The sequence below is a fragment of the Schistocerca gregaria genome, chromosome X (assembly GCF_023897955.1).
Source record: "Schistocerca gregaria isolate iqSchGreg1 chromosome X, iqSchGreg1.2, whole genome shotgun sequence".
NCBI lineage: Eukaryota > Metazoa > Arthropoda > Insecta > Orthoptera > Acrididae > Schistocerca > Schistocerca gregaria.
The window spans coordinates 62,005,871-62,033,206 of NC_064931.1; positions in this window are offsets into that span (position 1 = coordinate 62,005,871).

A 27,336-nucleotide genomic window follows, 5' to 3' on the forward strand; every position below is an offset into this window, starting at 1 on the left:
TTTAGCATCATATTATTTTCCACAAACCACCAACTTATTTCATGAACTACATGACTTGATACTGTTTCAGTATTACACACAAGATCCTTCATTATCACGCTGGTGTCATCAGCAAACAGAAATATTTTTGAATCACCCATAATACTAGAAGGCATATCATTTATATAAATAAGAAACAGGAGTGGCTCCAGCACCGACCCTTGGGGAACGCCCCACTTAACAGTGCCCCATTGGGACTGAACTTCACTACCACTATCAGTTAGCCTTCTACATATGGCAAATTGTGCAACTTCTCTGATTAGGTCTGCAGAAGGTTCAATGACTTTCGCGTACTGTGCGTACATCGTTTTAATTATCCATGTGTCGCGACTGTGGATGATTTCAGCTGTGGCTGTGTGCTCCGAACAGATCTATGTAATCTTTGTCGCCGTGAAGTTCGTGTTTTTTATCACTACTGCAGCCTTTGTGTCTTTTATCTCTGTGACTGTCATGTAGAATTTTGTTAGCCCTGGAATTTTTCCAGTGCGGACATATTGTTCCTGGAGACAAACTACATATGCTCCTACTTCGTCCAGAAGCCTATTAAGTTCTTTGCTTACTAATGCACCTCTGGTGCAGTTTAATTGTACACTACTGTTTAGACAAAGTGAAACGCCGAGAACGAGAGGTGTGATGACAATGAAATTTATTCCACCGATTACAGATACTACGCTACACAAATCATTCGATTTACAGACCTACATGTACCGTGACTGTGGAAATTCAGTTCGGAGTAGCGCCACCACGTGCTGCAATCACAGCCGCTAGATGTCGTAGCATGGAATCAAAGAATGCGTGGATATCCCACTGGGGAATACCCTTCCACCCGGTTTGTAAGTGCGTTCACAAAACATCAACTGTGGCTGTTGGAGGACGTGAACGAACTCGTTGCCGACTGACCATATCACACACATGTTCGGTGGGCGACATGTCAGGTGAACGGGCAGGCTAAAGAAGCAGTAGTATGCATCGTTCTTCGAAGACGCCTTGCACATTCCTCGCTATATACGGCTGGGTGTTGTCCTGCTGAAATATGGCATGTGGAACGGCCTGCAGAAGGGGCAGTGCCTAGGGCTGTAAAACCTCCTTGATGTAAATGTTAAGATTGCTCTCAAGACGTAGGAGGCGAGATGGATGCAATGGCGACCCAAACCACACACATGGCGTTTGTCCGCAATGCTGCTCAGCAACACAGTCTGCCCGATTATGGCCATCACTGTAGGACAAGTTGATGTGGGACTCGTCCGAAAACACTACATTTTGCCACTCAGCACACCAGTGTCGGCGTTCGAGCGCCCATTGCAGTCTGCAACGTCGGTATGTTCTGCTCGATGGAAGCCGACGCAATGGCATGCGCGCCACCAGACCAGTCCAGCCCGCAGAAGACGGGTGCAGACCTTTTGGAGTGCTCCAACACTGGTGGACGAAGCTGTTGTGTACATTACGGCCAAGCAGACAAGATGGCGGTCATCTCGAGCTGTGTTCACATTGTACCCTGTCGGCGGTGTGTACCGTCCTCTTCTCTCCACTGGTTCCACATACACCTCAATGTTGAAGCAGCGTGCCCTGTACGAGCCGTAGTGCTCACGGAACGATGGACTGCCTCCCGGGGAGCAATCATTCTGCCTCGTCCGTATACATTCAAATGCCGATATTCCACCCTGTGATGTCAGCGAGGTATAGTGGCACTTGGTTACACCTCTCCACTTCGTATGACGGCTCCTCATTGACTGAGCGTAGCATAACACTGACCTGTCCTGTCACACAAAAGAGGGCCCTGTTGGGCTGCGTGCACGCCACCTCTCTACCATTTAAATCACTTCTTACGGTTCCGCTGTTCTGTAGTCCTCTTATCGTGGCGTGTTGCAGACCATTGCTTCTGAGTGTTTCACATCTTACAAACAATAGTGTATTATCTTCAGAATGTATATTTAGTATAAGCGAAACACTGTAGTGTAGTCTTTTTGGGGTTAAAGTAGATGCGTCCGTGTGCTCTTACAAAATCCTTGTAGACTTTCTTTAGGTTCGAGCCCTCTCTCCTGTGACTGCATGCTGCTATCAAGAGGTCACTGGAGTTCACGTTTGTATGTTGGAAGATTTACAGTCTGGAGGATCAAATGGACTTTCCGCTTAGTGGTCAGGTAGCACAGTTTGTATCCGTTTGGGTGATTGAGCCGTGTAGCTAGGCATAGTACCATTTGAAATGTATCCTTATTTTCGAAACTACTGATACATAGGTTTATTTCAATGTCATAATAATCTATTACATTTCTGTCACGTCCATGTTTCTGGTCAGCGTCTGGTAATATGTCTTCACGGTTGTTTTTATTAGTTAAGAATGGGTTTGTGGAATTTCCGGTGTTTGCTTGGGATACTCTGCGTGTGCTGTTGATACGTATGTCACACAGGTGGCTGGGAATTGTCTTTCTTTGCAGTGTTCGTATTTTCATGTGTTTTATATGTGTGTGTATTCGTGGATGTGTTTGTGGTAGCTACACTACTGTTGCCTTCCTTCCCAATGTCTGTTACTAGCGTTGTTGTAACCCTTATTTACTTGTATTCTGCTCTCATGTTGCTGTTATGTCTGTTACAGGTACATGATTGTGTTGACTGTGTGTAGATCCTCCATAAACAAAGCACACCGGCTTTATTTAAGGTCTACAATTTGTTATATCGTATTCTGATTTTAATCTCGGTGTCTCTGCTGTGGCTGTGTTAGGGATTTGTGTTTTGCTACTACTTTGTGACGCGTTACTGTATGAGTTCGAAGTACATGTGTGCTGGAGTATGACTGCGTCATTAATTTCGGCGTTTTCGTGCTGAATACTCCAATTGTATCATTGCTGGGTCGTTATGTCTATGTGCATGTGTAAATTATCAGTTTATAGATGGAAGATTTCCGCTCCAGGATCCTACTTTCTGAGTAACATCCTACGTTTCAAGGTGACCCATTGGTACATGTGATGCTCGGTTTGCCTGGTTATTTGGTAGTCTTGGCACCTTGCATATATGCATTGTCGATGTAGTCTTGATATGAAACTATCTCTGTTGAATTGTATCACACGAGTGAATCGATGACAGTTTCTCTGTTTCTAGACTCGTGGCTGGTATGTCTCATGTGTTGCTTCCAGACAACTGCAGAACGCTAAGCTCTGGTTCAAGTTGATGGCGACTTATACTAATTCCTAACTTTCTGTATTATAGTCTGTACCTGAGTTTGTGGTAGGGTCCATTGTACGGCCAGTGTTGTTATATTCTGTATTAGTGAGCATTGTCCATCATTTCATATTCGGTGTGTTCAGTTTGTCGTTCATATAACTGCCTATATGTTGGGCATACAGATCCTCCAGTCTTGCCACCAGACTTATTTCATAGATCTCTCCAAGAAAGTTCGGGTCGGTCAGTGTGGTAGGTACTTGATGCAAGTAGTACAACAAAGCTATTACGGGCCCACTGACGTCATCCCAGATTGCGGCCGTGACGTCAGCTGAAGACACAAGACCCATTATCCAAGATGGCCGCTTTTGACGGGAAAGCGCCATGACCCCTTGCCACGCCGCCCTGGTGGGAAGTTTGAATTTTGGCAAGAAAGAGCCACTCACCCTTACCACGGCCCCTGGCAGGAAGTTTGGATTTTAGCGGGAAACTGAATTATGTGCTTCTACAGGTCACCCCCTCCCCCCAGATTGCCAACTTTCTTGCATGATGATGCATCATCCTCTTGGAAAAAGGGCGGAATTTCCAATTCTTTAGGGAATTTTGCTCTAAGAGTTTACTCTTGCAACTGAAGGGAGTTAGTATGGTGTTGTCACACCATGCCGTTCTTGGGGTCACAATATACAGTTTACAGACCTGTAAACTAGTCGTAAATAATGCAGTAAAGTGATGTACAGAGACGCAAACAACTCGTAAATTACCGAAATAATCCAGTACACTGCATACAAACGTGCAAACTGCTCATAGATCGCCGAAATAATGCATGCAAACACACTCACAACGCTTAAATGTCCGAACATAAAGCAGTGCACAAACACTCACTGCACATAAAAAAGGACGCAACTTATCAGCGACTCGTACCCTGATTCTACTGGATGAAAAGCCTAAGTGCACCAACTAACACATGGAAACTGCCCAGATGTAATAGAGGAAGGTTAGGTTAGTGTACTTTATTTATTTTGGTCGGGAAACTTTGAAAATATCCATCGTAATTAAGCAATTAATGACAAAGATCGGTCCTAATTACACATCTAGATGCATAGCGCTGCACAAGAACGTATTTAAAATCACAAAAACTGACGATACCATACAACTGGTGTTATCCTGCCGGAAAAAATCTCGCAATAAAACTCGAAACTTAAGGAAATAGTGATTCGGCTAAGGAGCGTGGTATGAAACTGGTATTTGCAACTCCCTCACGCCGCTGCCGCTAATTATTTCTCCAGTATTTGTATCACATTCTGCCTCGATGCCATGTCAGAGGTTCAGTGATATATCGACTGCGTTATAGGCAATGTTTGATTGAGAAGGATCACAAACAGTACTAGATGATATGCTGATTGACGTCGTATGAAATGTACACTAGCGTTTCAGATCTCTAGTGCTACACTTTCGGTAGAAATGCTGTCTGGGATTTGGAATCAAGTATTTCCATCATTCAAGTACATACCTGCGTTGAATCCTATGGAGAAGTCGTTTACTGATTACAGCCACTAGTGAATCATATTTCTGGCAGTCTCATATTTCGAAACGAGTCACCTTTCTCGAACCTATCTGCTACTGTAAAATCCAATCTCGTTTTATGTAGTCCCTATTCCTGAAACTGCCACCTCAGACTCTTCGCTACCATCCCTGCAGCTTTGCACATGTGATCATTCCAATGTAAGTCGGAACTGAGTAGAAGTCGGAGACAACTATGTCTACCACCTTCTGCATCCCGTGCACAAACAGTCTAAGCTGTGCTTCTGTGACAGGACTGTGTTTTGACCATTCGATGGAAAAGGGAACTGGGAGACGGACGAGAATTTTTGCTACTTGTGGTGTGCGTACTGTAAGACCTTCGGTACACACACCATCAGATTATTTGACTTGTCGCTCTAACGAAGTAGGCGAGTGTCAGCAATATGTCTCGTGGTCTAATTGTGGTGTGTTTATCTTCTGCCATTTGATCAGACGATAGAAATGCCACTTGCACGCTTAGAGTAGCAGATTGACGGTGACCAACTTTAAACAGAACTTGATTAATTTTCACAGACATATATTAAAATAATAAAATCATAGACATTACGTAACTTGATTCTGGATGCTGTTTACAATTGACAATCTGAAGTTCCTTTGATCTTGGTACGTTAATCCTATTCTCACATATCTCTAATACTCGACAAAGCGCCTATTCATTTATCTTCAAGGCTATGTACAGGAATATAATAATCTTATTAGGCACAGACTGAAACTTGACTGCAGACAGATGCAGACTCACTAATCAGAGGTCTATGCGCTGGTTATAATACCTCACGCTTTCATGTATCAGTGCACGAGTGTGATCCGGAAGGAAAAAAGGTTCTACGTTAGCAGCAATCTCATTGGCTGCGTTACATATTATACGCGGATCGGCGGAAGCAGAATTTGGTCCGTCTCTAAGACAGCGCCATCTCGTAGTGCGGAGACGGACGAGCGCTGCGCATGCGCTGTTGTGCTTAGCAGGGCGCGCTCTAGTGGGAAAGTTGTGTACGCGCTGACTACGCGGAACTATGTACGCTACTCTACTACACTGTGGTGCATCCAAAACTACATACAAGTACTACAGATTCGCATGCCTCAGGGCCCATTCACTTCTATCACCTCATCACGCTATCTCTGCTATTTTGTACCGTCCAACAGAGAAAAATTGCGAACTATAAAATCTCCACTAACTTCATATGATAGAGAGCTCTATAAGATTTTTACCGCATCTCTCCCCTCCCATATATCGTAAACAAATACTGCATGTTTGCAGACATCAAGCATATGTGACAATCCTATTAAATATACAAGTATTAATAAACTGCACAGGCCAGCTTAAAGTTTCATCACCTGTACTGTAGGTGGATGATTGTATCCTGCGGACTATACTGTAAGTCGCAACACATGCTCCCTGCGATTCTGTCTCGTTGTTTGAAACAATGTGTTTTCTGCTCTAACACGTTTTGTACACTGCCATCTATTTTGTTCTCCTGCCATGACATCGAGGTCTGTGTCAGATTCTAAACTGATGTTAACACATTCTGATCCATGGCCTCTCGCAGAAAACTAGACACCACACAGTGTAAATCATGTTACTGCTGCTACCATAACACACCACACACACTGGATGATTTTAAATAATAGTCAGTTATAACATAAGGAAACTGGAAGAGTTTTGCGGCATTGTAGAGAGTTTCCAAGCTACAGTCCGAAGGTGATTGACGACCTCTACATTTAAACTCATCTGTCACAGTGATGGAATAGATGATGGCTCTGCATTGCATTTCGACTGATTCCTCATATTGCAGTCATGTTCTCACTATTTCGGTGCTAGCCATGCCCAGAAGATGGTGCCCCCTCCACAAAACTCTTTCTCCAACTCAAACAAGCATTGTCAGTCAATCATTATGTGGTAACCGACAGCGTGACTGTGGATGGATAGGATGGAAAAGACACCATCAATGTACTCTAATAATAAGCATCACAGTTGATACTGCGAACAATTTTAGCAATTTTACAGTAATTTCAACGCCGACCAATGATGCGACAGCTTGTTTCCCAATTTCAGTATCATAGCTAAACCACCTCTTCTCCACTTTGAGAATGTTTGGGAATGTTGATAGATGACTGGGCAGTACGTCCATTCATTGTTAATTCTCGAACACACACATCATCGAAGTATACCAGACTGCAGTCTACATATTTCTAACAAGAAGAGCATATTTCTAACACCACGAGCATACAGATAGGAGTCACAGAGCATTCTCGCAGTCTTAGGATAAAATTAGAGACTGAAAGACCCCCTCATACTGTCATTGACCAACCGGCCCTGCAGCACCGTTACCGATTTAATCTGCAACCAACCAGAAGTAGACCGCTACATTCCGGGTCTCGTGAATGAATGGGGCTTGCCAAGTCCTCGCCCATCCAAGTGCACAAAATTTCTCGAGATGCACCCATGTCGAGGAGGTTAGCACTCCTTATCGATGTATAGTAACAGATTTGAAAGTGTTGTGATGTAATAGCAAATAGTTAAGAAGAACAAGAAACGGGTGACTTATGTATGATGGAGCTCCAGATGGATGGAGTTCGAAGCATTTTTACGTATATCAACCATGCTATCAATTTTAAAGTATTTTCCTAGAGTCTAGGATCAGTACCTGGAAGGTACTGGTAAGAGAGAACATAAACACACGCAAACCTAAGGCTACTACGCCCTGCACTTAAAACAGCCTATAATGTCAAATCGCTTGAGTTTCCAACCTATCAGTCGTATGGACTGCAGAGCTGTTAATATTCCAATGTAAGAAATATATTTCAAGCGCTTGACGTACATCCTTCTTCCCAGTTTCTCTATGATAAACTTTGGTATTGAACCGTAAAACGAAAAAAACTACTTCTTTAAAACAATGGCTCTGTGTGATATGAGCACATCCGACCACGTTCGGAAATTTTACTATGCCCGTATCAGTCCTATATAAAATGATCGTTAGTAATGGGGAATACTTCTTACAAGGAAACAGATAAACGCATAGCAGCAGCATCCGACATGTGAAATTACAAGTCATTACATCACTAACTCTGTAAACAGCACATCTATCAGGCAAATTTATACACGGAGATTACAGTGCCTCACAAAAACCTATCGCCAACTTAGAATCTTCTCAGTTATGAAGCTGAAGTCTCGATTTTACACTCAACATGCGACAAGGGGGTGGAATACATCGCATAAATCATAGTTCGTTTGGAGGAATGTGTCACATTTCATCACACATGAAATGGAAGTCCTCTGATGATGGAGAGGTTTGCTGTTAACGATCGCAAGTAGACAGTGCTGTAAGTCAAATACAGAACACGTGGTTGTATGCAAGTCAAACGCAGGCTATGCCACGCAACTGATTGATGCATCCTGACGGAACAGCGGAAAAAATAGTCAAATGACCTGCGCCAACAACTTCCTCCCTCTCTAGAATGAATCATCCGTCTACGATTAAATCGTACCTCGTTACAGCTCCATCACGATCGACCACCCCGCCCACTCTCTGTTATCCTTTAACGCAGATGCATGTAAGTTTAGAGGCGGATGGTTCTCTGTCTTCCTGAAAAGTGTCAAACACACTAGTCAACTCGTGTGTATCACTGTTACCTCAATAGACATACAGTGTAATGGTGCTTCGTCGATAAAAAGTGACTGCTTCCCTGGTTCCCTTCACTTACATGTCGATGTTTCCTCGGATTCCTCTTGAGGTCGCTTACTTATTCCCATGTGCAAAATGTGCTGCGCCAACCAGAAGATACACAAATACTTCCCCATTTTACCCGCATTTCGGTTTATGTTTGCTTAATTTATACGTAGTCTCCCGTCATTTTTCGCAATTCTATCGATTTTATGTCAGTTATATCCATGCGATCATGACAAACTCTCGTTCTGTGTTCTAAAACTGCTTGTAAATGTATTACAGCTGCCAACACCTTGCCCAAATGCATTGATTGGGAGGCGTAGTACAGCACTGCACTTGATTGTATCCAGTCACTTCCACCCCACATATTCCACATTTGGAGAGCGTTTGCTCTGTTTTCTGTATAATATAACTTCTGTACCGTGATCCGATGTGAACAGTGGACGCTACACATCGCAGGAAAGCTATATTGTGCTCGTATCACACAGAGCCAATGTTTTAAGGAAGTAGTTTTTTCGTTTTACGGTTCGATACCATAGTTCGTCGTAGAGAAACTGGGAAGAAAGATGTATGTGATGCGCTTGAAATATACACTCCTGGAAATGGAAAAAAGAACACATTGACACCGGTGTGTCAGACCCACCATACTTGCTCCGGACACTGTGAGAGGGCTGTACAAGCAATGATCACACGCACGGCACAGCGGACACACCAGGAACCGCGGTGTTGGCCGTCGAATGGCGCTAGCTGCGCAGCATTTGTGCACCGCCGCCGTCACTGTCAGCCAGTTTGCCGTGGCATACGGAGCTCCATCGCAGTCTTTAACACTGGTAGCATGCCGCGACAGCGTGGACGTGAACCGTATGTGCAGCTGACGGACTTTGAGCGAGGGCGTATAGTGGGCATGTGGGGGGCCGGGTGGACGTACCGCCGAATTGCTCAACACGTGGGGCGTGAGGTCTCCACAGTACATCGATGTTGTCGCCAGTGGTCGGCGGAAGGTGCACGTGCCCGTCGACCTGGGACCGGACCGCAGCGACGCACGGATGCACGCCAAGACCGTAGGATCCTACACAGTGCCGTAGGGGACCGCACCGCCACTTCCCAGCAAATTAGGGACACTGTTGCTCCTGGGGTATCGGCGAGGACCATTCGCAACCGTCTCCATGAAGCTGGGCTACGGTCCCGCACACCGTTAGGCCGTCTTCCGCTCACGCCCCAACATCGTGCAGCCCGCCTCCAGTGGTGTCGCGACAGGCGTGAATGGAGGGAGGAATGGAGACGTGTCGTCTTCAGCGATGAGAGTCGCTTCTGCCTTGGTGCCAATGATGGTCGTATGCGTGTTTGGCGCCGTGCAGGTGAGCGCCACAATCAGGACTGCATACGACCGAGGCACACAGTGCCAACACCCGGCATCATAGTGTGGGGAGCGATCTCCTACACTGGCCGTACACCTCTGGTGATCGTCGAGGGGACACTGAATAGTGCACGGTACATCCAAACCGTCATCGAACCCATCGTTCTACCATTCCTAGACCGGCAAGGGAACTTGCTGTTCCAACAGGACAATGCACGTCCGCATGTATCCCGTGCCACCCAACGTGCTCTAGTAGGTGTAAGTCAACTACCCTGGCCAGCAAGATCTCCGGATCTGTCCCCCATTGAGCATGTTTGGGACTGGATGAAGCGTCGTCTCACGCGGTCTGCACGTCCAGCACGAACGCTGGTCCAACTGAGGCGCCAGGTGGAAATGGCATGGCAAGCCGTTCCACAGGACTACATCCAGCATCTCTACGATCGTCTCCATGGGAGAATAGCAGCCTGCATTGCTGCGAAAGGTGGATATACACTGTACTAGTGCCGACATTGTGCATGCTGTGTTGCCTGTGTCTATGTGCCTGTGGTTCTGTCAGTGTGATCATGTGATGTATCTGACCCCAGGAATGTGTCAATAAAGTTTCCCCTTCCTGGGACAATGAATTCACGGTGTTCTTATTTCAATTTCCAGGAGTGTATTTCTTACATTGGAATATTAACAGACCTGCATTCCATACGACTGATAGGTCGGAAACCCACGCGATCTAACATTATAGCCTGTTTTAAGTGCAGAATGTTATAGCCTTAGGAGTGCGTGTGTTTATGTTCTCTCCTTCCAATACCTTCCAGATACTGATCTTAGACTCTAGAACAAGACTTTAAAATTGATAGAGTGGTTGATTTACGTAAAAATGCTTCGAAATCCATCCGTCTGGAGCTGCATCACGCATAAAAATCACCCATTTCTTGTTCCTCTTAATCGTTTTCTGTTACATCACAACAGTTTAAAAAAATGGCTCTGAACCCTATGGGACTTACATCTGAGGTCATCATTCCCTTAGAACTTAGAACTACTTAAACCTAACTAACCTAAGGACATCACACCCATCCATGGCCGAGGCAGGATTCGAACCTGCGACCGTAGCAGTCGCGCGGTTGTAGACTGATGCGCCTAGAGCCGCTCGGCCACACCAGCCGGCCACACCAGTTTCAAATCTGTTACTATATATATATCGATAAGGAGTGCTAACCTCCAAGACACGGGCGCATTTCGAGAAATCTTGTGCACTTGGATGGGTGAGGACTCAGCAAGCTCCATTCATTCACGAGACCCGGAATCTAGCGATCTACTTCTGGTTGGTTGCAGATTAAATCGGTAACGGTGCTGCAGGGTGGGTTGTTCAATGACAATGTGAGGGGGTCTTTCAGCGAATGGGCCCTGAGGGACCCGGATCTGTAGTATTTGTATGTAGTTTGGGGATGCACCACAGTGCAGTAGCAAAAATCCTCGTCGTCCTCCCAGTTCCCGTTTCCATCGAATGGTCAAACCACAGTCCTGTCACAGTAACTCAGCTTAGCCTGTTTCTATACAGGGTGCAGAAGGTGGTATATATACTTCTACTCATTTCCGACTTTCATTGGAACGATCACATGCACAAAGCTGCAGGGATGGTAGCGAAGAGTCTGAGGTGGCAGTTGCAGGATATAGGGACTACCTAAAACGAGGTTGGAATTTTACTGTAGCAGATAGGTCCGAGAAAGGTGACTCGTTTCGAGATATGAGAGTGCCAAAAATATGATTCACTAGTGGCTGAAATCATTAAACGGCTTCCCCATAGGATCCAACGCAGGTATGTACTTGAATGGAAATACTTTATTCCAAATCCCAGACAGCATTTCAACCGAAAGCGTAACACTAGGAATCTGAAACGCTAGAGTACATTTCTTACGACCTCAAACTGCACATCATCTAGTACTGTTTGTGATCCTTCTCAATCAAACATCCCCTATAGCCCAGTCGATATATGGCATCGAGACAGAATGCGTTACAAATACTGGAGAAATATCCAGCGGCAGCAGAGTGAGGGAGTTCCAAATACCGGTTTCATATCACGTTACTAAGCTGAATCACTTTCAAAATTCGGTAGTTTTATTACGAGGTTGCATCGTGAGTGACGTATAACCGCGCTGTTGTTGTGATACTATACACTTCGACAATCAATTTTTGCATTCAATGTCACGGTATTTGTCAGGAAACAAACTACTTCATTCAGAGATAATGCCATACCTCGATTTATAAAGCTGGTATAGCTTTTAACATGGATACTTGTATGCACCTGTAGAACCAAGACCACTTGTGATGGTAATGTGGTTGTGTTTTTTACCATCTCGCTGTCTGTAAGACTATTACGCCTCTCTTTCTAAGACACAGGTACCACTCGCAAGAAAACTTATGAGACATGCACACCCATCTTTGATTTTCGGTCAGTATTATTTCGTATCACCGGCAATCAGTTACTGACGAAGTATTATACTTAGTAGTAGGGTGTGTGTGATAGGTTCGACTTGAGCATAAGGCTTATAAAGTATGTGTTCGTGTTCTGACATGTGCAAAGGAAATGACTGTGTCCAGTCGTGAGGAAGGTAGGGATTTGACGTGGAATACTGTGATAGCAAAGGGAGCAGTGTGTCAAGTCACAAGAATGGTACAGATATTTCTATTTCCAGAGCCACAGCCGTCAGCAGGGTGTATTTCCGAATTTCGCTCATTGTCGAATGTCGTTCAACTGAAACTGCAATCCTAAGATTTAATTGTAAGTTCAACAATCAAATATGTATGTGAACGATTCAGTAGGATGATTCTGTCTATGTGTGCTTAGTGCGGCGGTGTCATGTGGCGGGAATAATTCACGTTTCTGGCTAATGGCAGGAACCGTCCGAAAGGAGAGGTCTGTTGCAATGCAGGAATGTAGTTCACTTAACCGTGTGGTCCTATAGATGGCCGAACTAATTACTACTTAGGCCGAACTAATACTTAGCATGTGTTGGACAGCTTTCATGATCAAGTGGAAATTTGAGAAGATTCAATATGGATGTTTGTTTGCGCTGGGCCATTATTCCCTCCCATGTAAATTGTTCAGTTGACTGCTTCTTCGCATTTTGCATCTTTATTTAGTTGAGAGAAAAGCGATTGTGTTGTGTGCACCTAGCAGGTGGAAGACAAGTTTGCTGGTTCACTAGACATGAGAAACACCATATTTGGCTTTATAAATTATAGGGATAATTTGGAATCTGTTACAAGACCGACATCAGTATTCGTGAGTGGAAATATCATTTTCCTCTATTTTATTTTTGAAGCTTCCATGTAAATGTCTTCAGAGATGGGATAAGTTTCTCTCTGTTGATCATTTGTGATTGGTGGCGGTACACTTCACTGGTCGTCACAAAATAATGAGATGGGAGTGCAGTGGAACGTAAAAAACTATACTGATACGTGTTACAAACTGGACACAATGGGAAGGACCAGGCCCCTTTGCTTTTTTCTTTTATCACTCGTTTATTACATCAGAGATACACATTTTAAGACAAAATTTAACCACATAAAACATTGCTCCAAGTAAAGGTTAACATAAGCAATGACAAAACTTAGTTGTCTTAAGGGTTTCTGCTGGCAAAATTTTTTTAAGGAGGCAATGTAAGGTTTATATCAATTCAGCTCAAACACGTAGCTAGTGATTGAATTACGACACAGACACTTCAACAATTTCGGTAACAAATAAATAGCGCGAATTTGTACTCACAGTCACCAACTGATCAACAGCCTTGCCATTGAATAAGTAGTAGGCCATTTGGAATGAATTAGCAACACCCCACAACTAGGGGAGTTAATACCAACAGTCTTTAAATGTCTTGCTCCCCATTAAATAAACTTACAGTAATTACATGACTAAAAAATCAAACACATTACGTTCCACTCAAACTCTTCAGTGGAAGTGAAGCCAAAATGAAGATTCCATCAACTGACTAGCACTGAAGTCACACTAAAGCTCATCTCTGTGTGCCCAGACACTCATGGAGCAAACTTATACAAGACAAGGTTTTGAAGGACGCACATCAGTAAAACCGGTAGTGCAGCTAACTCGTGCCACTGAAAATTAAGGTACTAGACAAGGGCACAAGGTGGTATACAATGAGGTTGCCTTAGCGCTATACTGCGCTCCAAGATATTAATTCAAATGGTCAATTCAAAATTAAGTACACATAAACCAGCATTAATTAACGAAGAGTGACACCAGGTCGCTCGAAGGGATGACAACACTTAATTGAAAAGACAAATGCCGGAAGTGGCAGTAACATCAAACACTTTCTCCGAGTTTTAACCAGGAGTCACTTCCCGCTATACAAGTAAAAATTTAACCAAGCACAAGGAAGGAACCCCAAAGAGAAAATTGAAATAAAATCCCCAAAAGATTATAAGGGACAGGGAACCACAACTATTTAAATTTAAAAGAATTAGCTCTCCACAAAGGCAGTGTAAACGCGAAGGCCACACTTAAGAGGCCACCAAAATTGGTTACAAAAGGTCTTATACATTTGCTTCTTTTCTTTAAAGAAACACAATGTTGCTTAACTTGTGCTGGACGTCCGGTATGGCTCGTGTAGGATACACCAGGCAGCAACCCAAGCTAGGCGGTCGCAAGGCACTGCAAGCAAAATCAGGAGAGCAGACAGGCGGGCAGGCAACACATATCCTCCATGCTGAACCGGCAGACCGCGTACAACCAACTCCACATATACGTGGTTGCTTCCCTCATCGTACCTCGCGGTGTCTCAGCAGGCAGCCCGAGCAAACGTCAACTGACACTCGCCCCGCGAATGCGGAAAACAACAAAGCAAGCGAAGATAAGAAACATCGAAGGATCGATAGTGGACATCCGAGAGACTGGCGCGCCAGTAACTAGCGCCGCGGCTCATATACCAATTTTGCTCAAAAAGCTAAATTAAAATGGACTTTGTCTACTTTCGTGGAAAGAAGAGATTTATTACTGTCGCGAATGTTTTTTAATAGTTGCTTTATTATAGGAGTCGAGTTTATGTTAAATAATCTAGCGCAGAACGACGGGCAAGTTCCCTGCGAGAGCACGGTTCTGCCCGGCCCTTGCTGGAGCGTCCTACGTGACATTAAACAAAAGTGTTTTCCATTCCAGAACGAGAAGCATTGGGGATCTGTCTAGTCTGTGATCTGTCTAGCCATTAGGCGTAGCTGCGTCACTATACTTTAGACGATGCGTTTGGGAAATCTACCTTTTTATCTCCTAGTTAACTATACCTGCTTTTGTGTTGGCGAAGGGCGATCGTAACAAGGCGGGCAGTGGCCAGCATGTAAGCTCCCTCAGTCGTTCCGTCCCGAAGGTGGATTTTCGGCAGTTTGTGATTGTACATTGAGGAGAATGCAAGTTCAACTGCAATATTTTAGGATGAAGATTTTCTCCATTACGTGCGCTGCACTATGACCCGTTCGTTACAAGAGCTGGTTTTTTAATGACAATTTCGAAGTGTAATTAGAACTGTGACGCATTTTTTCTCCATCAGCTGTGATAGCATGTATTGGCTTCGGCTAGGTGGGCTGTAGGTTGATTTTTAGTGGGCACCTGTAGGGAAACTTTGATGTCAAACAGCGATTGATGATGTATGCTTGCAGGTAATACACTTTTTTTAAACTCCTCCCTGTCCAACACCAGCATATTGTCAGTTGAATGTATTTGCCACCAAAAAGAATAAAGATTGTACCTTACACCCCTGCCTTTTATCCCCCTAGCTTGTAGGTGTAGGGTAAAGTTAGAGAGTTTCTGTCACTGGTTTGGAGTGGTATTACGATAAGTACTTCCCAGCGGATAACTCTAGCTGTATGGTATCATCAGCTTTTGCGGTATACTGCGATATTAGGCCATCCTTTTGCAGCGCTATGCATATAGTTGTGTAATTAGAGCCGATCTTTGTGATTAATTACGTAATTAGGATAGATATTTCCTTAAGTTTCTACTGGTATTGCGAGATTTTTTTCCCAGCAGGATAACACCAGTCGTATGGAATTGTCAGTTTTTGCGATTTTAAGCCGTTCTTGTGCAGCGCTATGCATACAGTTGTGATTAAGTTCGTAATTAGGAAGAATATTTTGCGTCAGCTTCCCGACCAAAATAAATGAAGTACATTAACCTAGCCTTACTCTCCCGCATCTGGACAGTTTCCGTGTGTTTGGCGGGTGAACATAGGTTTCCATCCAGCAGAATCAGGGTTCGAGTCGCTGATAAGTTGTGTCCTTTTTTTACGTGCACTGAGTGTTTGTGCTCTACTTTATTTTCGGGCATTTAAGCGTTGTAAGCGTGTTTGTTTGCATTATTTCGGTGATCTATGAGCAGTTTACACCTTTGTATGTTGTGTACTGAATAATTTCGGTAATTTACGAGTTTTTTGCGTCTCTGCACATCACAGTACTGCATTATTTACGAGTAGTTTCCAGGTCTGTAAACTGTATATTGTGACCCCAAGAACAGCATGGTGTGTGTTTTGTATCAGCGTAATGAGTAAACTGCGTGGCATCCGTCCCTAAATAAATCGTTCAAAATATAAATAATGTACACCCTTTCCTCTCTTCAGCAACCCAGATCAGGCAGATTTCTTTCCCCACCTATTTCCCCCTCTAGACTGTTGGGGGGGGGGGGGGGGGGGAATGAGGAGGCTAGGGCACACATGCAGCTGAGAAGAACACGTGATGTCATCATGATGCTGTGCTTCTATGGATTGAACTGCACCATCACGTGACCTATCACGGCGCCCTCTAGGTCAGTTCTTTGGTCTGGTGGATCAGAGGCAGTTGTCTCTTGTGTGGTGGGAGCTGAGACAGATGTTTCTCTGCATTGTGTTATGCAAATCATTTATTTGCTGAACCATACTCTTTCTCTTCATATGTTCAAGCATTAATGCTCGCTTCCATTCTTCATGCAGTGAGCTGTGGATGCGCTCCTCGGCTGAATGAGTGCCCTGTCTGGCACCAACATTTCCCCACACTCCTACACCGACAACTCAACAAGCACTGATATCTCAACCTGTTGTGGCGGTAACACTTCACTAAGCCACTAATGCCGTAGGTAGATAATAAATTTAAACAAATTTGAACAATTTTAAACAAACTTACACAAAGTTAAACAAATTGTATTCGAACTGAATGACGTCATGAGCAGTCTATTTAGGGGGGGGGGGGACAACACCATACTAACTCCCTTCAGTTGCAAGAGTAAACTCTTAGAGCAAAATTCCCTCCAAAATTGGAAATTCCCGCCCTTTTTTCAATAGGATGATGCATCATCATGAAAAAAGTTGTGAATTGGGGAGGGGGTGACCTGTAGAAGCACATAATTCAATTTCCCGCTATAATTCAAACTTCTTGCCAGGGTGGCTCACCAGGGGGGCGTGGCTCTTTCCTGCCAAAATTCAAACTCCCCACCAGGGGTGTGTGACAGGGAGTGTCGCACTTTCCCCCAAAAAGCCGCCATATTGGATAATGGTACTCGTGTCATCAGCTGACATCATGGCCGCCATCTTGGATGACGGCAGTGGGGCCATAACAGCTTTGTTCTACTACTGATGTACTGCCAACAGTGGTCTGAATTTTCGAGGATCCTCATATCCGATATCCTATAACTGTGCTGTATTATCAATGATTTTCTTTTTTTGTGCCTGCGTTTCTGCCTCTAGAAATACCGCATTTGCAGTTGATAAGAAAGCTTTTATTTTGATTTTTTCTTGTCTGGGATTAATGGTTTTTGTTATAGTATCATACATAGCCTTGGCATAATGATTGCTTTCTGATTTGAAAAATAAGACAATAGTCTGCTTTGCTTCTACTTGAACTATCTGTTCCTGCACCTTGTTTTTCTGATTTACAGCTTGCAGCGGGTGACAAAGTTCATGCAGCGACTAAATAAATAAATTTATCCGAACTTAGGATAGAAGGAGTAGCAACAGGAATGGCAGGCATTCGGCCAGAGGAAACGATAATATCTAAAGCAAAGTTTTAGTAACAATTATGAGCAGATCTTGAAAGAGGTTATAATATTTAGGAAGGGAATAACTAAAGAGATTAACATATCTCGCCATCTGTTGTGCAAAGCTGTACTAATATACGAAGGGATTCAACGAAGGAGTGGGTGGGTTGAAATGCGTGATCGATCCAGCGTCAGTTCACAGAAGGAGAAAAACTACCAATGAAGCACACTCATTGTCACCTGTTTCTTTCTTCCATCTGAGAATTCGTTCGTGGAAATAGCGCTGCCTCCCTCTATCTGGGAAACGCCACTCACATATAAAAACGCTTTTCCCGATCAGGCAAATTGTTTTCCGCTTATGGCTTCACAAATAAGCTTCACTGCCTTATTACTGCCCTCATATTGAAACGACAGTGTGGAAAAGTAGATAGTAATACGATGAATGACGTTATGTACGCCACACGCAATTTGAAACAATTGGCGTGGAGGTTAGAGAGCCCTAGGATTAGGTTTACATTGTATACATAGCTGGTGGTTAGTCACTGCGTTCGTCCGATACGACATCTGGACCATCGAGTCAGTTGCAAGCTGAACTGCACCCACATTCGAGTGAAGTGGGATCAGATCCCCGTTCCACCCTTCAGATTTAGCTTTTCTGTGTTTCCCTAAATCAATTTAAGTAAATGCTGGGATGATTCCGTTGAAAAGAACACATCCAATTTCGTGTACAATCCTTTATCTAACAGAGTTTGCGCTCCTGACGACGGGACATTAAACTATAATCGTCCTCCTTCTGCAGGCTAGCCTAACTGAACGTTTAATTATTTTCATATGCTTAAAGCACTGCCTAAGGTGAAAGTCATGTTGCCGGCCGGAGTGGCCGAGCGGTTCTAGGCGCTACAGTCTGGAACCGCGCGACCGCTACGGTCGCAGGTTCGAATCCTGCCTCGGGCAAGGATGTGTGTGATGTCCTTAGGATAGTTAGGTTTAAGTAGTTCTAAGTTCTAGGAGACTGGTGACCTCAGAAGTTAAGTCCCATAGTGCTCAGAGCCATTTGAACCATTTTTGAAAGACGTGTTAACTGCCAAATAAGTAAATAAATAACTAAATAAATAAATCCTACGAACATCGGGAGATTGTACTACAGACTTCTTATCTGATGCTTCCCACCCAGCTCCTAGGCCAGTAACACACTAAGTATTTGTAAATTCGTATTACATATTCTCACCGGGATCGGTAATTAATCGAAATGTACATGCTTCGATTTTAGGCGTTCTTCCCAGTTGTCTTTGCTTCTTTTACAATGCTTTATTCATTCACCAGAATGACAAATTTCATTAAGGCTTGGTATACTTTGTCACATAGGCATTGGAATGTGATTGAGGCGGTCACAACAGGTTCGGTAGCACGAATTTTTAACGGGAAAATCACTGGATCTCCCTGTACTGCCCTCCCTCCCCCTCTCTCCCTTCTCTCTCCTTGCCCCCTAATCTCACCACTCTCCCCACCTCTCTTGTCTCCTTGGTCCCCCCTCTAACCCCCCCCCCCCGACGCTATTTCTTTCCACCCCCATTTCTCTCCCCCTCTCCGCCCCATTTCTGTCTCCCACTCTCCCGCTTTCTCTCTCTTTTTTTCTTCTCCCCCCGCTTCCCTCGACCCCTCTCTCCACCCTCTGCCTTCCCCCTCCTCCCCCTCTCTCGCGTTCGCTATGCGTCTGTGAATCGTGTAAATCCAGTATTGATTGTTTTGTTTCAGAGACGTAAATAGGTTTTATCTTCACTTATTGATGAGTACGTATGTGAAAAACCACAACCAGGCTGGCGGATATACCATATTAACTGTCATTAGTATTTGTGTTTCACAGATCATTTGCCCAGTTTCTATGGAACTGATATGGAATGAGTCAGTTTTCTTAAATCGTTTACAGTTCCTTATTAAAGAACACGTGTGAATTTCCTGTACTTCTCCTATCAGAGCTTTTCCTCCCGCTCCATGGCCGTCGTTATAGACGGGATGTTGACTATTGTTCCTCCTTCGTTTAATTTTGTGCGCCTTTATATTTGTATCCGACTAACCCCACCGTATAGTAAACTAGCGCCTATGCTGCTGGGATTTGTGTGCCTATCTCTTGGAAGCTGCTACAAATATGCAAGTTGTCTGTAAGAATGTTCTTTCCTAAAGGTAAATGGGAAAATTGCAACTTTTTCTTTCATTATTTACGCATTTTCCTGCAATTTAATGATTTAATAATTTTTCGTTAAGATAACTATCGTGTAGCTGCGCAGGAAAGTGTAAGACCACATGAAAAAGAAAAGATCGAGGATTTGATTCTCTGTTGATCGTAAGAGTTTTTCTAGCCGTAAAAGTTACATTCAATGCTGATATTGTATGTATGAAGAAATCATACTGGCTCTCTTTAAAGTATAGTGTATCACGACTAGCTGGATGGGCTATTATTTCTCAGGGCTAAAAAAAGATAAGGGCATGTTTCTAGTATGAGCATGTTAGCGATGCACTGTGACGTTCAAGCTAACTCTCAGGTTCACGGCAGCTTTACTTACTTACAATATCAAAATGCTATCGGTTGGAATAAAACACTTCGAGGTAAGAGGTACGACAGTATATTTGCAGATTATTATCTCAGTTTTGATTGTTTGTTTAAATGAAAAAACTGAATAAATGCTGAGTCCGGTTATTAAAATGCCGTGTGAAACAGGCGCCGATAAGAAATCAAAATCACAGCTGCGAGATAGTGTGCTATGTAAGCTAAAGCTTCCTAGAAAATAAATAAATAAAGGATTCCACACTTAGACGAGGATGTAACATTACAATATTTCAGACAACTGGACGACAGGCTATAGCTATGTACTCCAAGTGTCACACTTCTTAACAAAGTATACCAGTTAGCTAGTACTGAACTCAATAACGTTTACTTTAAGGAGAAAAATAATTTTATATAAATGAACAGTACAATACCGTTTCTATGGTTACTGCTCAGCGAACAGAATTCCTATTTGTTTTTTCGAGGTGAAGAACGTTGCCTCGTTCGCCGACATGCTAGGTGGAGAATGTCGAAACAACTGGCGGACACGGAATAATTTCAACTTGAGTACGGATGATGGAACCCGATATTGGATGGCGGGATGCAGACACGTGTCAGCTCCATTTGTCGCCCGCCGTGCTATCGACCCACGGAGCGGGGTCACCGCGGTGGCCCTGTAATTTCATAGCGGAAAACAAAATTCGATTTCCTGTGCATACATCGCTAGTTGAATTTTCCGCCCTTACGCTCCCGGATAATGTAAATCATTTCAGCTGTGAAAGAAACTCTGTTTATCTATTACTGAAGCTTCAGATTACATTACTCGAGATTCGAGCAAATTTTAGCTTTTGCTTTCAGACAAATACTGGTATGGAAATAGTAGTCGGTGACGGTCTAGACGCCATCCGAAAAACATAATGGTTTTTCTGACCATGTTTGGCAACAAGAAATAAAACAGATTATTTTTCAGTTTTTGATAAAACACGTTAATGTTGATGAATTTGGTCTGCACTTCTGCTGCATCCATATGCTAGACAAACAAGGAATACATGAATTACTTTTACACTTGGTATTATTAAGATTAAAACTAACAGATCATCCGACCAGGAAGAGGTGGCGACAATCGGAATTTTGGTTAATGAATATTCTTACTAATTCCCCTTCCCTACTGTTCATCGGCTCTTTTTCAGATTTCTCTTCTTTATCTTAAGGGTTTATTTTATTTCGTTTGTTTTTCAGTGATTAACGATCGCCTATGTGAATATGATTTTGACACTCACAAACTGAAACATTCTTTTTGTTCTTTCATTGTCAAAGATGCTTAGCATACGCACTTCTTTCCAATTGTGCACCGAGAGGGTGTTTGTGTCGAGAAGATGACGGAGTTGTCAACGCACTGGACTTTTGTTTATGATGAGCGCGGTTCAGCAACCTGCCATAACATTCACAATAATTTCCTCACTTACGGGTGCAGGAGTCACTGCTTAACGTGTGTAGCTCACGTCAGAATACGGGAGATTCAAACAGAGGGACAAGAAAACCGTCAAACATTGGGAAACATCACCTAGATTGATGACTTACGGTATAGGCTGGACCTCGCCGATGTACGAGGACGAGTACCTTGAAAGGACCGCTTTTATTTGCAGGTGTCGCTAAGTATTCGTAGGGCGACCTGTTAGCAGCACTTTTTAATCAAGGTGGAAGGCAGACTTTATCAAGATCTCTCGAGCAGGTCGGTGGCGAAGGTGGTGGTGTACAGCATATATGAATCAGTCCTGCGACAAATTGGTGCATTAGATTTGAAACCTCTCCACATTGTGTTACAAAGAAGCGAAAGACTTATTTAGGAGCCTTCCATTGGATTTGGGGTTAGGGCCTTACGACTTTCTTTAAAGTGTTTCTATGATGTAAATCACACGACGGTACGTGATTTCGGATTCGCCGCTACGTCCACTTGCATCCTTTGACGTAACAGCACATACTTTCTACTACGTTAAGCTGTCCCTGCTATAAGCTGTTACCTGGGCGGGGAAAGGGAAGTACTTAAGTATTCCGCACCATCTTAACAAAATCAAATGGCTCTGAGCACTATGTGACTTAACAGCTGAGGTCATCAGTCCCCTAGAACTTAGAACTAATTAAACCTAACTAACCTAAGGACGTCACACACATCCATGCCCGAGGCAGGATTCGAACCTGCGACCATAGCAGCAGCTCAGTTCTGGACTGAAGCGCCTAGAACCGCTCGGCCACACTGGCCGGCACCATCTTAACATCTGGGGGAAACTGTATACCAGAGATAACATCTGGAGAATAGAAGTTCATAATTCACGTCCAAGCATACATTTTAGATTTTCCTTAACTTTCGTAAATCACGAAACGACAGGATGGTTCCTTTTAGAGTGCTACAGCCTATTTTCTGTTCTACTCCTGACCAAACTGAGGTGGTGGCCCGTCTCTAATGATCTCCGTTGGCACGTTAGATCCTAATCTTTCCTTTGTTCTATGATTATCGGAGATGCGACAGAGTTAAGTTCACCATAGGGCAAAATATTCAGTTAAACATGTCTCTACGCTACCGACAGTTACACGACATTCGCTTCACGGCAAAATACTTCTTAAATGTGTAACATACATGGTGCTTCCGTAAGAGACAGCAAAAATTTAACAGCACATGAAGGATAAACCATTAAACAATTTTAGCTAGGGACTCTGGGGTCGGATATGCCAGCTTAAAGAGATAATGGGAATAAAATCACATTGCTATTTACTTTTTTAATTCCATTAGTTAACTGCAAATACCATCATTGACACAATGAACGTACCATTTGTACTGTAACTTACATAATGTGCTGAAACTGATGGCCGCAAATCTTAATGCAAGCATGATATCGGAGAACAAGATTCTGACGCACTTCGTGTGTTTCGAATCACATCACAGAGAGCTACAATTCTGCCAACTAATTCCATCTTCGTACCCACTGGGGTCTCATAGGCTATGAATTTCGATAACCCGATAGGAAATTATCAAGGGGATTGAGGTCACGTGACCTCGCAGGCCATGGAATAGGACCTCCCCTTCCAGTACGCCTCTGCACAGCACTGAGTAATGAATGGGTTTGCCGTTGATTCGTAGCTTTCTGTCATGGGACAATGTAAATACGATACAACAGAGACACCTTGTGGAAAAGTAAACAAAACCTGCATCATTACTCCCTGGTAATCAGGCTCGTCTTCCTTGTTTCCTCACAAGAACTAAAGAATGTAAATGTAAATAAACAGCACAGTACGTGTAAATTTATACGCATGTTAGTTGTAAATAAACTGGAAAACAGTAATGCTACACAACGCTTTAGACAAGTTTATTTCCATATATCCTTCTCTGACCCAAGGTTCCCGACCTCAAATTGGTTAGTGGAGCGTTCTCTATGTCCTGTTTCACTTTTGCACTTTCTTACGGAAACACACTGTATAGGCAGTAACTTCAGTCACGGACACAAAATCACAATATAGCAACATACTGAAAAGGATCTAAGCCTTATAAGAAAGTGAAATCGATATGAGTTCATAAAACGAAATTTAAAATTTAGCAGTCCAAAAAAGTTATTTTCAATTATGACTAAGTTAGACTCGTCTTCAATAAGGCAAAATAGGGAGCACCACGGCGCAAAGAGGGAGAGTTTCATAGCCGTTCAAAGAAAGGCTACGTTCAGTGGCGCAGAAATACCCAGATCATACAGTATTAGCTAGAGACGACTTTAACGTACAGACTATAGACTGGAACGTCTACGGATTCACGGCAGGGGGTACGGACAGGAAGTCTTCCGAAGTACTTTTGAACACGTTTTCCAAAAACTGTCTTGACAGCTAGTTCGACAACCCACACGCAATGAAAGTATTTTAGACGCTGTAACTACAAACAGTCCTGAACTTATCGAGGTGCCAGTACAGAGTTAGGGGTTAGTGATAATGATATCATCATAGCGTCGAAGGTTAGTTAAGCATCCCACTTAGACAACGACTAGACATCATTCAGTTTCAGTATGATGCAAGTAGAGGAAGTTTAAACGAATTGTGAGTCGCACTCTGGAGACGTATGTTCCGAGAAAGTGCATTAACGACGGAAAACACCCACCGTCGGTCAATAACAAAATTCCTAGCATATGTAAAATCGCTAAGTAGGTCGAAGGCTTCAGTCCAGTCACTCATTGACCAATCTGTTGTGGTAATAGAAGATAGCAAAGGCAAAGCTGAAGTTTTAAATTTCGCGTTTAAAAAATCGTTCATGCAGGAGGATCGTACAAACATACCGTCATTTGACCATCACACTGATTTCCGTTTGAAAGACATTGTAACAGGGATCACTGACGTATAGAAGCAACTAAAAGAGTTGAAAGAAGCCGGCTGGAGTGGCCGAGCGGTTAAAGGCGCTACAGTCTGGAACCGCATGACCGCTACGGTCGCAGGCTCGAATCCTGTCTCGGGCATGGATGTGTGTGATGTCCTTAGGTTAGTTAGGTTTAAGTAGTTGTAGGGGACTTATGACCATAGCAGTTGAGTCCCATAGTGGCCAGAGCCATTTGAACCGTTTTTGAAGTTGAAGGCAAATAAGTCGTCAGGTCTGGATGGAATCCCGTTTCTGTTTTACAAAGATTACTCTACAGCACTGGCACCTTACCTAGGTTGCATTTATCGAGAATCTCTCGCCCAGCGCAAAGTCCCAGGTGGCTGGCAAAAATCGCATATGACTCCTGTGAATAAGAAGCGTAAAAGAACTGACCCACAAAATTACAGACATATATCCTTAACATCGGTTTACAGCAGAAGTCGTAAACATATTCTCAGCACGAATATAATAAATTTCCTTAAGACGGAAAAGCTTCTGCCCACAAATCAGCATGGTTTCAGAAAGCATCGCAAGTGTGAAACTCAGCTTGTCCTTTTCTAACATATCCTGCGAATCATGGATGGAGGGCAACAGGAAGATTCCATATTCATAGATTTTCGAAAGTCGTTTGACGTTGTGCTCCACTGAAGACTGTTAACGAAAGTACGAACATACGGAATAGATTCTCAGATACGTGAGTGGCTCAAAGACTCCTTAAATAATAGAACCCAGTATGTTGTCCACTTAGGTGAGTCTTCATCAGAGACAAGGGTATCGTGAGGACCGCCCCAGGGAAGTGTGATAGGACCGCTGTTATTCTCTGTATAAATAAATGATGAGAGGGATGGGTGAGCAGCAATCTGCGTCTGTTCGCTAATGACGGAGAGTTAACGGGAAGGAGTCGTCGATGAGTGACTGTAGGAGGATACAAGATGTATTGTATTGTACTGTATGTTAACCGGAGAGGCTCCGTCCCCGCCGCAGCCGCAGTGGTCCACAACCTCACGACGACTACCGCAGTCGCCGGCCAGAGTGGCCGTGCGGTTCTCGGCTCTACAGTCTGGAGCCGAGCGACCGCTACGGTCGCAGGTTCGAATCCTGCCTCGAGCATGGATGTGTGTGATGTCCTTAGGTTAGTTAGGTTTAATTAGTTCTAAGTTCTAGGCGACTGATGACCTCAGAAGTTAAGTCGCATAGTGCTCTGAGCCATTTGAACCATTTGAACTACCGCAGTCCACTTCACCCCTCCGCCGCCCCACAGCGAACCCAGGGTTATTGTGCGGTTCGGCCTCCGGAGGACCCCCCAGGGAACGTCTCACACCAGACGAGTGTAACCCCTATGTTTGCATGGTAGAGTAATGGTGGTGTACACGTACGTGGAGAACTTGTTTGAGGAGAAATCGCCGACATAGTGTAACTGAGGAGGAATAAGGGGAACCAGCCCGCATTCAGCGAGCAGATGGAAAACCGCCTAAAAACCATCCACAGACTGGCCGGTTCACCGGACCTCCACACAAATCCGCCGGGAGAATTCGTGCCAGGGACCGGGCGCTCCTTCCAGCCCGGATAGGAGTGCGTTAGACGTCACGACCAACCGGGCGGGCTGGATACAAGATGACTTAGACAAAATTTATAGTTGGTGCGATGCATGGCAGCTAGCTCTAAATGTAGAAAAATGAAAGTTAATGCGGATTATTAGGAAAAACAATGCCTTTATGTCCCAATGCAACATTATTAGTGTGTTACTTGACACAGTCAGTTAGAATAAATACCTAAGCGTAACGTTGCAAAGCAATATAAAATGGAATGATCGTTTTAGGATTTTAATGGGGAAGGCAAATAGGCGACTTTAATTTATTGGGAAATTTTTAGGAAAATGTGGTTCACCTGTAAAGGAGACCGCATGTAGAACACTACAGCGACCCATTCTTGAGTACTGTTCGAGTGTTTGTCATCCCCACCAGGTCGGATTAAAGGAAGAGATCGCAGCCATTCAGAAGCGAGCTGCCAGATTTCTTACTCGTAGGTTCTATCAACACTCAAGTATTTGCTTTGGGAACTCAAATGGGAATACCTGGAGGCAAGGCGACTTTCTTATGGAGAAACACTATTGAGAAAATTTAGAGGACAGGTATTTGAGGCTAATTGCTGGACGATCCTACTGCCACCAATATACATTTCTTGTAAGCAGCACGAAGATAAAGACAAATTCTGGCTCGTAGAGAGGCATATAGATAGTCGTTTTTCCTCGCTGTGTTTGCGAGTGGAACAGGAACGAAAATGACTAGTTGTGGTACAATGTACCCTCCACCATGCACCTTACGGTGGCTTGCGGAGTATGTATGTAGATGTGGTGACCAGAGGGTCGTTGTAGCGGGATTGAAAACCGTAACACCCAGATTCATCACAAATAAAGGTAAGATATATCCACTTAAAAGGCATTCCTTCCAAACTAACTATGTACGCCAGATGTGTTTTACACTCAAAGAAATAGTATCGGCAGCACTTGTGAGATTTATCCCCCATGGTAAGTAAAAGAAGTCAGATCGCTGTTGCAGAAGCAACAAGGAGAGCGTGCCAGATTTAAAAGACTGCAGAATCTCCAAG